The sequence below is a fragment of the Vulpes vulpes genome, chromosome X (assembly GCF_048418805.1).
Source record: "Vulpes vulpes isolate BD-2025 chromosome X, VulVul3, whole genome shotgun sequence".
NCBI classification, from domain to species: Eukaryota; Metazoa; Chordata; class Mammalia; order Carnivora; family Canidae; genus Vulpes; species Vulpes vulpes.
In genome coordinates this window covers 67048778-67064454 of record NC_132796.1, presented here as the reverse complement: position 1 = coordinate 67064454, position 15677 = coordinate 67048778, and the positions used below count along the sequence as shown (strand labels likewise).

The following is a 15677-nucleotide window of genomic DNA, read 5'->3' as shown; positions in this document are numbered from 1 at the left end:
TCTATGGTAATGTTTGTGGTAATTATCCCTGAGTAACAGAAGATTAGATGTATATTTCCTCCTTAAAATTTCCTGTCTCCACATTTTTTAAACCGAAGATTATTATTTTTATAATTGAGCTATATTAAATGTTATTTTAAAAACAAAGGTCTATCATCTCTTTTGGTCAAATTTACTCATATACATAAGTATACAGCCTGAATAAATAAAAGGTAAAAGTAAAGACAAGAATGAAATAAATAACACTGACAAAAAACAGTGAAATAAATAACACTGACAAAAAAAACTGTATGAAAAAACAGAAAGGATTCAAGCATGATGAGGACACAAAAGAAAGCCCTCCCCATAGAATATGAACTGCTACAGCCACTCTGGAAAACTATGTGGAGGTTCCTCAAAGAGTTAAAAATAGAGTTACCCTACAATCCAGCAATTGCACTGCTGGGATTTACCCCAAAGATACAGATGCAGGGAAAAACTGAGACAACTGCACCCCAATGTTTATAGCAGCAATGTCCACAATAGCCAACATATGGAAAGAGCCTTAGTGTCCATCAAAAGATGAATGGATAAAGAAGATGTGATATATATATATATATACACACACACACACAGAGACTGGAATAGGAGTGTGAAAATGAGTGTGAAATATCAGAGAGGGTGATAGAACATGAGAGACTCCTAACTCTGGGAAACGAACAAGGGGTAGTGGAAGGGGAGGCGGGCAGGGGGGTGAGATGACTTGGTGATGGGCACTGAGGGGGGCACTTGATGGGATGAGCACTGGGTGTTATATGTTGGCGAATCAAACTCCAGTAAAAAAATACAAAGAAAAAAGAAAACCCTCCCCATATAATAAAGCAGGTGCAACCTCTCCTCTGTCAATAACAAAAAACATGTTGCACCTTTTCAATCTCAGCCTCTAAGAAGATGTTTACTCAAATACATGTCACCTTCTATTTATTAAAAAAGGCCTCAAGACATATATTGATGGGGGATGATGAAGGAATATGGCTTATACATACATCAGCTTCGGTTCTATACTCAAGCAGAAAAGAAAGAATAAAGAAAAAATGCCTTTTCCCAAGAAGGATTTCCACATATATTTCATTCAGTTGAAAATTCAAGTCATAACTTGACGGGATGAGCACTGGGTGTTATTCTGTATGTTGGTAAATTGAACACCAATAAAAAATTAATTTATTAAAAAAATTCAAGTCATACTAATTTCTCATTGAATCCTCATTCAATAATTAGGACAAGCCCTAAACTTAGCATTAAAATTTGTGGAGCAACACAGAAATCTTTACAAGAAAAATGCAAAAACAGCCACAAAAAAAACAAATCAACACAGTAACAATTAGAACAGAACATTCCATTGTTTGTATATTTTTTATTGGAGTTTGATTTGCCAACATATAGTATAACTCACAGTGCTCATCCCATCAAGTGCCCCACTCACTGCCCGTCACCCAGTCATCCCATCCCCCCTGCCTGCCTCCCCTTCCACTACCCCTTGTTCGTTTCCCAGAGTTAGGAGTCTCTCATGTTCTGTCATCCTCACTGATATTTTCACTCCTTTCCCTTTATTCCCTTTCACTATTTTTGATATTCCCCAAATGAATGAGACCATATAATGTTTGTCCTTCTCCGATTGACTTATTTCACTCAACATAATACCCTCTGGTTCCATCCACGTCAAAGCAAATGGTGGGTATTTGTCATTTCTAATGGCTGAGTAATATTCCAGTGTATATATATATACCACATCTTCTTTATCCATTCATCTTTATTTTTTTTATCCACTCATCTTTAAATGGATACTGAGGCGCCTCACACAGTTTGGCTAGTGTGGACATTGCTGCTATAAATATTAGGGTGCAGGTGTCTCAGTTTTTCACTCCATATGTATCTTGAACTCTCTGGAACCCTAATTATACACAGATTCTTCCTTTTAAGGCTAATCTATTTCCCTTAGCCTTTCCTCATGGTATTTTAATTGTTTTTCTCTTTTTTCCTCAGCTTCCTTCCTTGCCACCAACTTGTCTTCTATGTCACTTATTCTTTCTTCCACCTCATTAACCCTCATCATTAGGACCTCCAGTTTGGATTCCATCTCATTTAATTGATTTTAAATTTTGGCCTGATTAGATCTAAATTCTACAGTCATGAAATCTCATGAATCCTTTATGCTTTTTTCCAGAGCCACCAGTAGCTTTATAATTGTGCTTCTGAATTGGCTTTTCTGACATGGAATTCTAATCCAAATTTTGTAACTCTGTGGGAGAGAGGACTGTTTCTGATTCTTTCTTTTGTGAAGAATTCTTCTTTCTAGTCATTTTGCTCAGTGCAGACCAGCTGTATGAACAGGCTGAGTCCAGTATATTAACCACGATCTAAGTAAATTTCACCCTAGAGGATTCTAACAAGTTCAGAGACCAGAAATAGAAAACAAAGATCAGAACGAAATAAAACAAAGGATCACTAAAGTGAAAAACAAATTGTAAAACATAAAAGGCCAAGAATCCCAAAGAAGAAAAACGAAAAGAGAAAAAAGTAGAGAAAAAAGCAAAAGTAAAGAGGGGAAAAAAAGGAAAAGAAGAAAAATGGGGGACTGGGAAATGGTAGTGGTGACGAAGTTGTAGTGGAGGGAGAATGTAATCTACCTGAGGGGTCCTAGAGGGTGATTGGTGATTCTCTTGGTTCTGAGTGTATTATTCTCTATGTTAGAAGATGCTCAGTCCCAAATTTATATAAACCAGAAATACTTGTAGAAACCTCACCACTAACCACCAAAACATAAACGAGATCAAAAAGAGGGGCAGAATGGGAATGAAGAGAGAATATAATCCTACAGAATGAACCAGCACAGTATACCACTTGGTTCTGGGTGCATGCTGGTCATGGTTTAGATGGTATTAACTTCTGCCATTGTAGAACAAAATGAGGCAGAGAAAACAAAAAACACAAAAGGAAAAAAAAATATTGTATATCTCCCAAAATTGAGTGTGTTGAAGGGAATCTAGAATTGGAAAATATATCTAAGACATGTATTTGTAGAAGTATGAAAGTCAAAAAGGAAGAAACTTAAAAATGAAGAGGGGGTAAAATAGTGTAGTTAAGGTGGGAAAAGATTAAAAATATTGGAAATTTATAGTCTGATATAAAAACAACTTGTACTGGAAAAAGGAAAAGAAAAAAGGAGGGGTATCCTCTTGTTCTATATACTGTAAATCTCTCGACTTCACCTGGAGCTTTCCAGTGCTGCTTGGTCAAGAATTTACTCTTCAGGCATCCCTGGGTGGCTCAGTGGTTCAGCACCTGCCTTTGGCTGAGGGCATGATCCTGGAGTCCCAGGATCGAGTTCCACGTCAGGCTCCCGGCATGGAGCCTGCTTCTCCCCTCTGTGTCTCCACCTCTCTCTCTCTCCCTCTCTTTCTCTCTCTCTATCATGAATTAATAAATAAAATCTGTAAAGAAAAAAAAAAAAAACTTGCTCTTCCCCTGTCCTTCCAGCTGGTCTTTAGGGGGAGGGGCCTGCTGGGCTGGTTCTCCCATGTGTGTACCTGGGGGAGATGCCCCGCCCCCTGCCAGGTGCCAGGCTCAGTGAGGCCTCTGTTCCCTGGCAGCCCGGCCCCTCCCAGGCACAAGGTGAAAAAAATAAGGAAAAACAACAATGGCAGTGGCCAGCTCTCCAGCTCTGGAGTCAGCTCCCCACTAGTAACTAATGCAGTCTCCCAGTCCACACTGACCTGGATGCTTCCAGTCCAGCGTGGGTGCACTGATCTACACAGCTAGGGGTGCCCAGGAGCAGGAGAGTCCCCATTGCAGGGCACAGACACCTCCGTCTGGAGCCACTGCCTAACCAACTGGCTTCTCCCAAATGCCTCCCCCACCCCCCAGCGCACTCCAGCCCTAACTGAGATTGGCCCAGTTTGTGGTGCACTTTCCCCCAGGTGCACTTCCACTATTAGTGACTCCAGGAAACTGGAGGCTTCACTGTCCCTCCTGGGATTCTGCCCGATTTCCCTGCTGAGCCCTTATCAGTCTGGGAGGAATCTCCTGCAGATTATTAAAGTTCCTGCTTCTCCGGGGCTGGGCTTTCCTGTCCAGGAGGCTGGCTTGCTGCCCAGCTTTAGCCTAGCTCTTCGTGGTGCCCCTCCCCCACTTCATTCTTTTTTATTTTTTTCTGCCTTCCTACCTTGCAAGAACCAAAAACCTTTCTCTCTGTAGCATTCCAGCTGTTCTCTCTTTAAATCTCAGGTCGAATTCCTAGGTGTTCAGGATGATTTGAAAATTATCTAGATAAGTTGGTGGGACCAGGTGGGACGCCTACTCCTCTGCCATCTTGCCCCCAGTCCAAGAACAGAACTTTTTAACTAGTGTGATGACATCATCTTAATGACCACTAATTAGTATAAATGATATAAAACCAGTCTAATTTTAAATAATCTATCTCAACACGACCATGTATACATACATAAAGATACACAGAAATGTAGCTAGTCCAAACTCCAGTAATAGTCAAAATCACCTACATAACACTAGCATTAGTTGGAACTCTCTAGCTGCTGTTCAATCTTAGGAATCCATGGTAATTATTCACTGAGTGTCTCCTATACTTAAGTCACTATGTTAGGTACTGTAGATAAAACAGAGACAAATGAAATAAAAAAAGACGCCTTGGAGGACTTCAAAGAGAGGAGGAATGCTTACTAACCTCAGTGAGGTGGGCACCATTACAATGATTCATTCATTCGAATACTAATTATTAATTCATTTCAAACCATTACTGGAGATATACTGTGTATGGCATTTATTCATGGTGTTAGTGAACTGATGATTAAGAAGACAGTGCTGAAATTGGAAGTTGAAAATATAAATCTCAAGAAGTTCACGATATGCAATGCAGGCAAAACTACAGAGATTCACATAATAAATACATACTAACCATCTCATATGTGCTAGGCACTCTTAACTCTGAGGATATAGGAGTAAATAAAGTAGACCATAGGATCTACTGAAAAGGTCTTTATTTTTTAGTAATAGAAGTCGGAAGGTAATGGCATTGGGTCCTATGGGAACACAGGAGGACCCAAATCAGATGTCCAGAAAGTCTTCCTGGAAGAAAGAAAGTCTAAGACGAAATCTGAAGGATAAACAGGGTTCAGGAAAAAAAGAAAAAAGCCCAGTGCAAGATTTGATAGATGATGGACAATGATCCAGGTGGAGGGCATAGCACCTATGAAGACTCTGTGAAGGGAAACAATAAAAAAGTCAAGGAAATGGAAGAAGATAAGCATAGCTGTAGGTGTGTGCATGAGCAAGGGACAGCAAACAAGCATGGGAGAATTGAAGTGAGAGGGGAAAAAGAATCTATACTCTTGGGGAGCAAATGCTGGTAAAGTAAATATAGGCTAAGGACTGAAGTCCCTTGAAAATCTCATTAAAATCTTTGCATTTGATTCCACAAAGAGAAATCACTTAGGAGTTTTATGCTGGAGAGTGATATGTTTACATTTGTGAAGAAAGTAGAAAAAAGTAGAAGAAAGGGAAGCAAGGCTGGAGAAAAACTGCTGTTGGTATAATCTGAGGGAAGAGGATGATGGCCTAAACAACTAAAGTGACAGTTGGAATTATGTGGGAAATGATAAGTTTCAGAAATATTTTAGCTGCTAGAATTAACAGAATTTGTTAATGGACTGGAAGCAAAGAATGAGGAAGTCCAATGGATCAAGAAAGAAGGCCAATATGCTGGATGAATTAGGTATCTGGATTTATGGCAGTGTCCACATCCCAAGGTGGGGAATACAGGAGGAACAAACATGTTATGATCTTTTATTTTTGTTCGTATTAATTCAAGGTTCATTTTCTTATGATATTTACATTGTTTATAATAGATGGATGTTTGTTTTAGAATAAAAGAATACTATTCTAAATGTGCTTTTCCATCACAGCCCTTGAACGATTTTTTCTAAATATATTTTATTTTTTAATTCAATTTAATGAACATATAGTATATTGTTAGTTTCAGAGTTATTTTAGTGATTCATCAGTTGCATATAACACCCAGTGCTCATTACACCAAGTGCCCTCCTTAATGCCAATCACCCAATCATCCCATTCCCCCACCCACCTCACCTCCAGCAACCCTCAGTTTGTTTCCTGTAGTTAACAGTCTTATGGTTTGTCTCCCTCTGTTTTTGTCTTATTTTTCCTTCACTTTCCCTATGTTCATCTGTTTTGTTTCTTAAATTCCACAAATGAATGAAATCATGATATTCATCTTTCTCTGACCTATTTCACTTACAGCCCTTGAATGATTTTAAGACAAGTTTATTTTGCCTAAACTTTCTCTTTTCATCTTTTGAATATTCATTAAATGAAATTTAATTTTCATTAAATGAGAGAACGCATGCAAAACACTTAAAGTGATTCCTGATCCACTGAATGTGATCAATACAAGTTGTTAGGATTATCAGTTATCGGAATACTTTAGCATTCCTAATTCATTTATTCTTAAATGTCTGTATTATTCTCATTCTTTCTATAACCCCTTAAAAGTAAAATATGGGGAGAATGTAAAAAAGTCATTAAGATTCCCACCATACCAGAAAAGAGTTTTTCCATCTGTCATCTAATCTTTGCTTCCATGCTTAAGTTTTACATACTTGAAAATATATATCATATCACATGTAATTATATTTGACCATCGCATCAGATGAAGATTGGAAATAAACTTGATGCAATGAACAGTAAACTTAAAGAAGCAGAAAAACAAATTAGTGATATAGAAGAAAAATATAATGGAAAAAAATGAAGCTTAACAAAACAGACAAAGAAGTATGCAACAAAAGAAAAGACTTAGGGAACTAAGTATTTTGTTTAATGGAGTCTTATCTTTGATGGAGTCAAACATAATAACATTCATAATATATAAGTACCAGAAGAAGAAGAGAGAGAAGAGGAGACAGAAAAAAAAATCTGAAGACATCATAGATAAAAACATCACTATTCTGGGAAAGGAAAAATATATCCAGATCCAGGAGACACAGAGAACTCCCATCAATATCAATAAAAGCAAGCCAACACCAAGACATATTGTATTGAAATTTGCAAAATATAGTGATAAAGAAATTATCCTAAAAGCAGCAGGACAAAAGAAGCCCCAAATTTACAAAGGAAGACCCATAAGGCTAGCTGCAGGTCTCTCTCCAGAAACATGGAAAGCCAGAAGGAATTGGAATGTTATATTCAACTTGCCGAATGTGAAAATTTTGCAGGCAAGAATACTCTATCCAGCAACGCTATCATTCAAAACAGAAAGAAAGATAAAGATTTTCTCCAACAAACAAAACCTTAAAGAGTTTGCGACTGTTAAACCAGTCCCAGAAAAAATATTAAAGGGGACTCTCTGAGGGGAAAGGAAAGACCAAAAGTGACAAAGACAAGAAAATAACAGGGAAAAACTCCAGAAACAATGGGAAAAAAGACTAATAAAATGGCACTAAAAACATATCTCTCAATAATTACTTGGAATGTAAATGGACTAAGTACTTCAGTCAAAGGCCACAGGGTATCAGGATGGATAAAAGCACAACACCCATCTATATGCTGCTTAAAAAACTAAGGACACCTGAAGATTGAATGTGAGGGGAAATAATTATCATGTAAATTGAATGTCAAAAGAAATGGAGGATAGCAATACTTATATGAGGAAAACTAGACTTTAAAACAAAGACTGCAACAAGAGACTAAGAAAGGCACTATATCATAATAAAGATGACAATCCAACAAGAAGTTGTAAGAAATATAAATATTTATACCCACAAAGTAGAAGCACCCAAATACAAAATAATTAATATACATAACAATAACAAAGTACCATAATAACAAACAAAATAACTTATTAATAATAACATAATAGTAGGGGACTTAAACCCTCCACTTATATCAAAAGATAGATGATCTACACAGAATATCAACAAAGAAACAAGGCTTTAAAGAACTAACGGAATCAGAGGGAGTGAACTGATGTATTCACAGCATTCCATCCTAAAACAGAATAAACATTCGTTTCCAGTGTAAAGGGAACATTCTCTAAAATAGATCACACAGTAAGTCACAAATCCAGCCTCAACAAGTACAGAAATACTGTGATCATACTATGCATATTTTTTTACCTAACACTTGAAGTTAACATCAAGAAAAAATACGGAAAGACCACAAATACATGGAGGTTAAACAACATGCTATTAAACAATGAATCGGTCAACTAGGAAATCAAAGAAAAGGTTTTGCAAAATACGTGGAAACAAACGAAAATGAAAATACAATGGTCCAAAATCTTTCAGAAGCAGCAAAAGAGGTCCTTAAGAGGAAATTATCTAGCAATACAGGTCTACCTTAAGAAGCAAGAAAAATCTCAAATAAACAACCTAATCTTATACCTATATGAAATTAAAAAGAAGAAAAAGAAGAAGAAGAAGAAGAAGAAGAAGAAGAAGAAGAAGAAGAAGAAAAAGAAGAAAAAGAAGAAAAAGAAGAAAAAGAAGAAAAAGAAGAAGCAGCAGCAGCCACCGCCTAAGGCCAACAAAAGGAAGGAAATAGTAAATATCAGAGCAGAAATAAATGATGTAAACACACACACACACACACACACACACACACACAAACAGGTCACTGAAATCAGTAGTTGGTTCTTTGAAAAAACTAATAAAATTGACGAACCTATAGCCAGACATATCAAAAAAGAAAATAGGGGTGCCTGGGTGGCTTTGTTTGGTTAAGCTTCTGCCTTCATCTCAGGTCTTAATTGGGATTGAGCCCCAACTCAGGCTCCCTACTCAGCAGGGAGTCTGCTTCTCCCTCTGCACCTCCCTCCACTTGTGTGAAATTTTTCTTTCTCTCAAATAAATAAAATCTTTTTTTTCACCCGTCCCTCACCCTCAATAAATAAAATCTTAAAAAAAAGGAAAAAAGAAAGGACCTAAATAAAAACCACAAATGAAAGTAGAGAAATAACCAACACAACAGAAATAGAAACAATTTTAAGAGATTATTATGAGAAACGGCATGCCCACAAATTGGACAAACTAAAATAAATAGGTAAGATAATAAACACATATGAACAACCAAAACTAAAACAGGAAAAACATAAAACTTGAAGAGACTAATAGCCAGGAAAGGAATTGAATCAGTAATCCAAACTCTCCCAACAAACAGATGTCCAGGGCAAGATGACTTCAGAGGTAAATTCTACCAAACATTTAAAGAGTTAATACCTATTAATACCTATTCTTTTCAAGCTGTTCTCAAAAAAAAAAAAAAATTAAAAAGGAAGGAAAACTTCCAAACTCCTTTTTGTTTATTTTTTTATTGGAGTTCAATTTGCCAACATATAGCATAACACCCAGTGCTCATTCCGTCAAGTGCCCCCATCAGTGCCCATCCCCCAGTTACCCCATACCCCCACCCACTTCCCCTTCCACTACCCCTTGTTCATTTCCCAGTTAGGTGTCTCTCATGTTCTGTCACCCTCACTGATATTTCCCACTCATTTTCTCTCCTTTCCCCTTTATTCCCTCTCACTATTTTTTATATTCCCCAAATGAATGAGACATATAATGTTCGTCCTTCTCCGATTGACTTACTTCACTCAGCATAATACCCTCCAGTTCCCTCCACGTTGAAGCAAATGGTGGGTATTCATCGTTTATAATGGCTGAATAATATTCCATTGTATATATAGACCACATCTTCTTTATCCATCCATCAAACTCCTTCTATGAGAACAGTATTACCCTGATACCAAAGCCAGATAGACACTACTAAAAAAAAAGACAATCATAGGTCAATATCCCTGATAAACATGGATGTAAAAATTCTCATAAATACTAGCATATTGAATCCAACAGTACTGCAAAAGAATCACTTAACTATGATTAAGTGGGATTTATTCCTACATTGCCAAAGTGGATCAATATTCACAAATCAATCAACATGATATATCACACTAATAAACAAAAGAATAAGAACCATATGATCCTTTCGATAGATGTAGAAAAACCATTTGAAAAAGTACAACATCCAATTATGATTAAAAACTTTCAGAACACCCGGGTGGCTCAGTTGTTAAGCATCTGACTTCAGCTCAGGTCATATCTCTGAGATTGAGCCCCACATCAGGCTCCAAGCTCAGCAGGGAGTCTGTTTCTCCCTCTACCCTCGCTTTTGTGCAGTCTCTCAAATAAAAATAAATAAAATAATTTTTAAAAATCTCAACAAAGTAGGGATACAAGGATAATAATAATGGCCACATATTGGGATCCCTGGGTGGCGCAGCAGTTTGGCGCCTGCCTTTGGCCCAGGGCGCGATCCTGGAGACTCGGGATCGAATCCCACATCGGGCTCCCGGTGCATGGAGCCTGCTTCTCCCTCTGCCTATGTCTCTGCCTCTCTCTCTTTCTCTCTCTGTCACTGTCATAAATAAATAGAAATTAAAAAAATAATGGCCACATATTAAAAAAAAACAGCTAATACCATTTTCAAAGGAAATAACTGAGAGCTTTTCCTCTATGCTGAAGAACAAGGCAGGGATGTCCACTCTTACCACTAACATAACAGTGGAAGTCCTAGTCACAGCAGTCAGACAATAGAAAGAAACAAAAGGCATCCAAATCTCTCAGAAAGAAGTCAAATATTCACTATTTGCAGAAGACATGATACTCTCCAGAGAAAATCTGAGAGACGTCACCAAGAATTTGCCAAACTAATAAATTCATTAAAAGTCACAGGATATAAAATCAATGTACAGAAATCTGCTGCATTTCTACACACCAATAAAGAAGCAGCAGAAAGAGAAATCAAGAAATCGATCCCATTTATAATTGCACAAAAAACCATACAGTATCTAAGAATAAACTGAACCAAAGAGGTAAAAGTTCTGTACTCTGAAAACTATAGAACACTTATGAAAGAGACTAAAGATGAAACAATGAAATGGAAAATATTCCATGCTCATTGATTAGAAGAAGAGATCTTATTAAAATGTCTATACTGAACTAGGGGTGGTGGAAGGGGAGGAGGGCGGGTGTTGGAGGGGAATGGGTGACGGGCACTGAGGTAGACACTTGACGGGATGAGCACTGGGTGTTTTTCTGTATGTTGGTAAATTGAACACCAATAAAAATTAATTAAAAATTTAAAAAAATAAAAAAAAATAAAAGACACTTTAGGTCAAACAGCAAAAAAAAAAAAAAAATGTCTATACTGGCCAAGGCAATCTACATTTAATGCATACTCTATCAAAATATCAACATTTTTCAAAGAGACAGAGCAAATCACCCTAAAACTTGTATGGAACCATAAAAGACCCCAAACAGGCAAAGCAGCCTGGAAAAAGAAAAGCAGAACTGGGAGCATCCCAATTCTGGACTTCAAGTTATATTACAAAAGCTGTAGTGATCAAAACGATAGGAAACTAGCACAAAAATAGACACTTAGGTCAATAGAACAGAATAGAGAACCCAGAAATGAACCCACAACTCCATGGTCAATTAATCATAAACAAAGGAGGAAAGAGTATTCAATGGGAAAAAGACAGTGTCTTCAAGAAATGGTGTTGGAAAAATTGGACAGCAACATGCAAAAGAATGAAACTGGATCACTTTCTTATACCATATACAAAAATAAATCAAAATGGATTAAAGACTTAAATTTGAGTCCTGAAACTAAGAGTCCTAGAGAACACAGGGATATAAACTATTTGACATCAGCCATAGCAACTTCTTTCTAGATATGTCTCCTGAGGCAAGGGAAAGAAAAGCAAAAATAAACTATTGTGAATTTCAAAATAAAAGGTTCAGTACAGCAAAGGAATCAATCAACAAAACTAAAGGGCAACTACAGAATGGGAAACAATATTTACAAATGACCTGTGCAATGTGAGGTTAGTATCCAAAATCTATAAAGAACCTCTAAAATACAACACCCAAAAAAACAAATAATCTAGTTAAGAAATGGACAGAAGACATGAATAGACATCTTTCCAAAGAAGACAAACAGGTGGCCAATGAAAACATGAAAAGATGCTCAATATTACTCATCATCAGAAAAATACAAATCAAAACTACAATGAAATATGACCTCACACATGTCAGAATGGCGAAAATTAACAACACAAGAGACAACAGGTATTGGTGAGGACATGGAGAAACGGTAACCATACTTCAGTGCTGGTGGGAATGTAAATTGGTGCAGCCACTCTAGAAAACAGTATGAAGGTTTTTCAAAAAGTTAAAAATAGAACTACCCTATGACCCAGCAGTTGCACTACTAGGTATTTACCTAAAGAATACAAAAATCCTAAGTTGAAGATACATGCGACCCTATCGTATGTTTACAACAGCATTATCTACAATAATCAAATTATAGAAACAGCCCAAGTTTCCATCAACTGATGAATGGATAAATAAGATGTTGTGTGTGTGTGTGCGTGCGTGTGTGTATAAAATGGAATATTACTCAGCCATCAAGAAGAAAGAAATCTTGCCATTGGCATCAACATGGATGGAGCTACAGAGTATTCTGCTAAGTGAAATAAGTCAAAGAAAGATAAATGCCATATGATTTCACTCATATGTGGAACTAAAAAAAAATAAGCATACGGAAAAGAGACAGAAAGAGCAAAGCAAGAAACAGACTCTTAACTATAGAAAACAAATTAATGGTTACCAGAGGAGAAGTCAGTGGAGGGATGGTTTAAATCAGTGATGGGGATTAAGGAGTGCACTTGTTGTGATGAGCACCAGGTGTTGAATCGAAGTGCTAAATTACTGTATTGTACACCTGAAACTTCTATTACCCTGTATGTTAACTAACTAGAATTTAAATAAAAATTTAAAAATAACATTTTTACTCTGATATTTACTCTTAATCTCTTTATGACTTCAATATATGGTAGGATATATAGACCTATCCCCCCCCAGACTTATAGACAGATTAGTAAACAATGTTGGGACACATATCTTCCCTCCCCTTATTTTATAGTCTTACAAATGCTATTTCTTGCTTTTTTTCTATTGATCTATCAAATGATTAATTATATATTATTGGACATTGTACTTCCATTATCTATATGAATGTATGTAATAATAAAAGTATCTCTCTTTTAACTTTTTTTAATTCTTATGGGATGATTCACTACCCCCATAAAATTACATCTGGTTCTCAAAATTGTATTTTATATTCTTGCCACTTTGCTTTTCCATATATATGATAATTTTTTAATTCAATAAATTCAGTTAAAATGTCTGTTTTTATTTCATTATAATTGTTAAATGTATAATTCTCTTTTTTTCTTAATTTAAATTCAATTAGACAAAATATAGTGCAAGCTTAGCCTCAAAGGTAGTGTTCAACAATTTATCAGTTGCATATAACACCCAGTTCTCATTACATCCTGTCATCCTCAATGTAAATGTAAGTTTTAAAAAAAAATTTATAACCTTATAATCTTTATTCACTCCATATAGAATTATCTTTAGATTTATTCGTCTTTTCTATAACTCTCAATGTGGTATAGTTTTATTTATGTATATTATACACAAGTCCTATTAAGTTCATTGAAATCATCTTATACTCAGTAACTACTATAAATGTCAACTTTGTCATTGTGTTCCCATTTTTGAAATGGTAAGGTACACACAAAAAATTACCATCTAATCATTTTACTGTGTTCTTTATTATTTTTATAAAGAAATGCTATTGAAAGCAGATCAGATTATATAAATTAAAACTTTAATATGCAATTTAGGTACATAGTTAGCAAATGATCTTCTTTAACCTCTTGACTCAGAATTTCAACCTTCAATTGGAAAATGATATAAGAACAACATGTGACTCCAGACTGTGATTTCTAGTCCGGGTTTTATTGTCTTTAGAGGTATCTTTCATGTTTTATTTGGCTGTATTAACCAATCCCCATGTCAGTCAACAGAATAAGAAAGAAAAGGACATATCTTTCACATTACAGATGCATATTTCATGTTCTTAGTGTGTTCCATCAGGTTTATAAATGGCTACTTCCAAGGACTGACACCTTTTTCTACAGGTTCAATTGTATCTAGGGAACTTGAAATACTCAGGATCATCATCATTGCCTAGTGGTGTCTAGATTTAGCTTTGCTGTCCTAAGTCTAGAGACTGATATACCTAAGTTAAACATCCCCTGCTGGGAAAGGAACTTGCCTTGAACCCTAGCTAACTTGGCATCATGCTAACCTTTACCCCTAGGAATTTATGTAGCATCCTACATTCTGAATCCCAATGTTTGGCAAGGGTTTATGTATCAAATCAGACTGATGGCCTGGAAATGCAATTTGGCCCCAGGTCCACCTAGAAGTCAAGTAGCAGCATCTTAACTACAAGATCAGAAGACCCCTTGGATATTGTCAGTGGGCCAGATAAAATGCCACCTTCTCTCATCTCTTTAACTTCTATTTCACCTATAGCCACATCCCATGGGATTTAACCAAGTTCCCAAACTCTAACTCGTGGTTGTCAATTTACTCCCTTTTTACAACTGACCATTATATAAGTAGTGATAGTAGGCCTCAAGACTGAAACAGCCCCTTATATAGCATAAATAATCAGTATCCACTGTGAATCACCCTCTCCAGCATGCTGCATACAAAACTAAATTTATGTAGATATGTACTTCAAGGGAATCAACTGGGAATTGTCATTTTATTTAATTTTTTAAAAATATATGGATTTATTATATTTCTCATGAAGTCACTCTATAGAAGATAAGGTAGGGATTTGCATTCTTTTTTTTAATTGACATTTGATTTGCCAACATATAGAATAACACCCAGTGCTCATCCCATCAAGTGCCCTCCTCACGAGTCCATCACCCAGTTACCCCATCCCTCTGCCCGCCTCCCCTTCCACTAACCTTTGTTTGTTTCCAAGAGTTAGGAGTCTCTCATGTTTTGTCACCCTCTCTAAGTAATTTTTTTTAAGATTTTATTCATTTGACAGAGAGAGACAGAGACAGGGAAAGCAAGCACAAGCAGGTAGAGCTGCAGGCAGGGGGTGAAGGAGATGTAAGCTTCCCACTAAGCAGGGAGCCCAACATGGGGCTTGATCCTAAGACCCCGGGATCATGAACAAAGCAGAAGACAGACACTTAACCAACTAGGCCAACTAGGTGTGACCCTGGCAATTGTTATTTTACTTGATATACTATTAAATACCTTTATATTCATCAAAAGTTTTATCATTGGTATGTCAAAAAAAAGAATATGTACATGCATACACTTTGCTTCAAACATTTACTTTGACATTATAATTACTTTAACAGGAGGAGAAATTTAAATCTTGTTTTTATATTAGCATGCATTTGGCTGACCCCCTCTACTGGATAAAAACACTTACAGCTTAGCTGCTCTATAATTAGTGTACCTTACATTTTATAGCATGTTCTAACTTACATTTTCATATACCTGATGTCATTTAATCCTCATAACAACCACATGTGATATTCAGGGCAGATAAGAACAAAGACCAAGCAAGTTGAGTGTGCTGCTAAAACGCATACAGCTATATAACATGGTAAGCAATAGAAGCCAAGTGTTTGGCTAGTCTTAATTCAGTGTTTCTTTCCGACATCA

General features: G+C 36.4%; 1 protein-coding gene across 6 annotated transcripts in view; it reads right to left on the bottom strand.

Annotated features, from left to right (window-relative positions):
• The window catches only part of DIAPH2 (diaphanous related formin 2), a 1085411-nt gene that overhangs the window by 815602 nt on the left and 254132 nt on the right, over nt 1–15677 (bottom strand). The gene's annotated exons all lie outside the window — the stretch shown is intronic.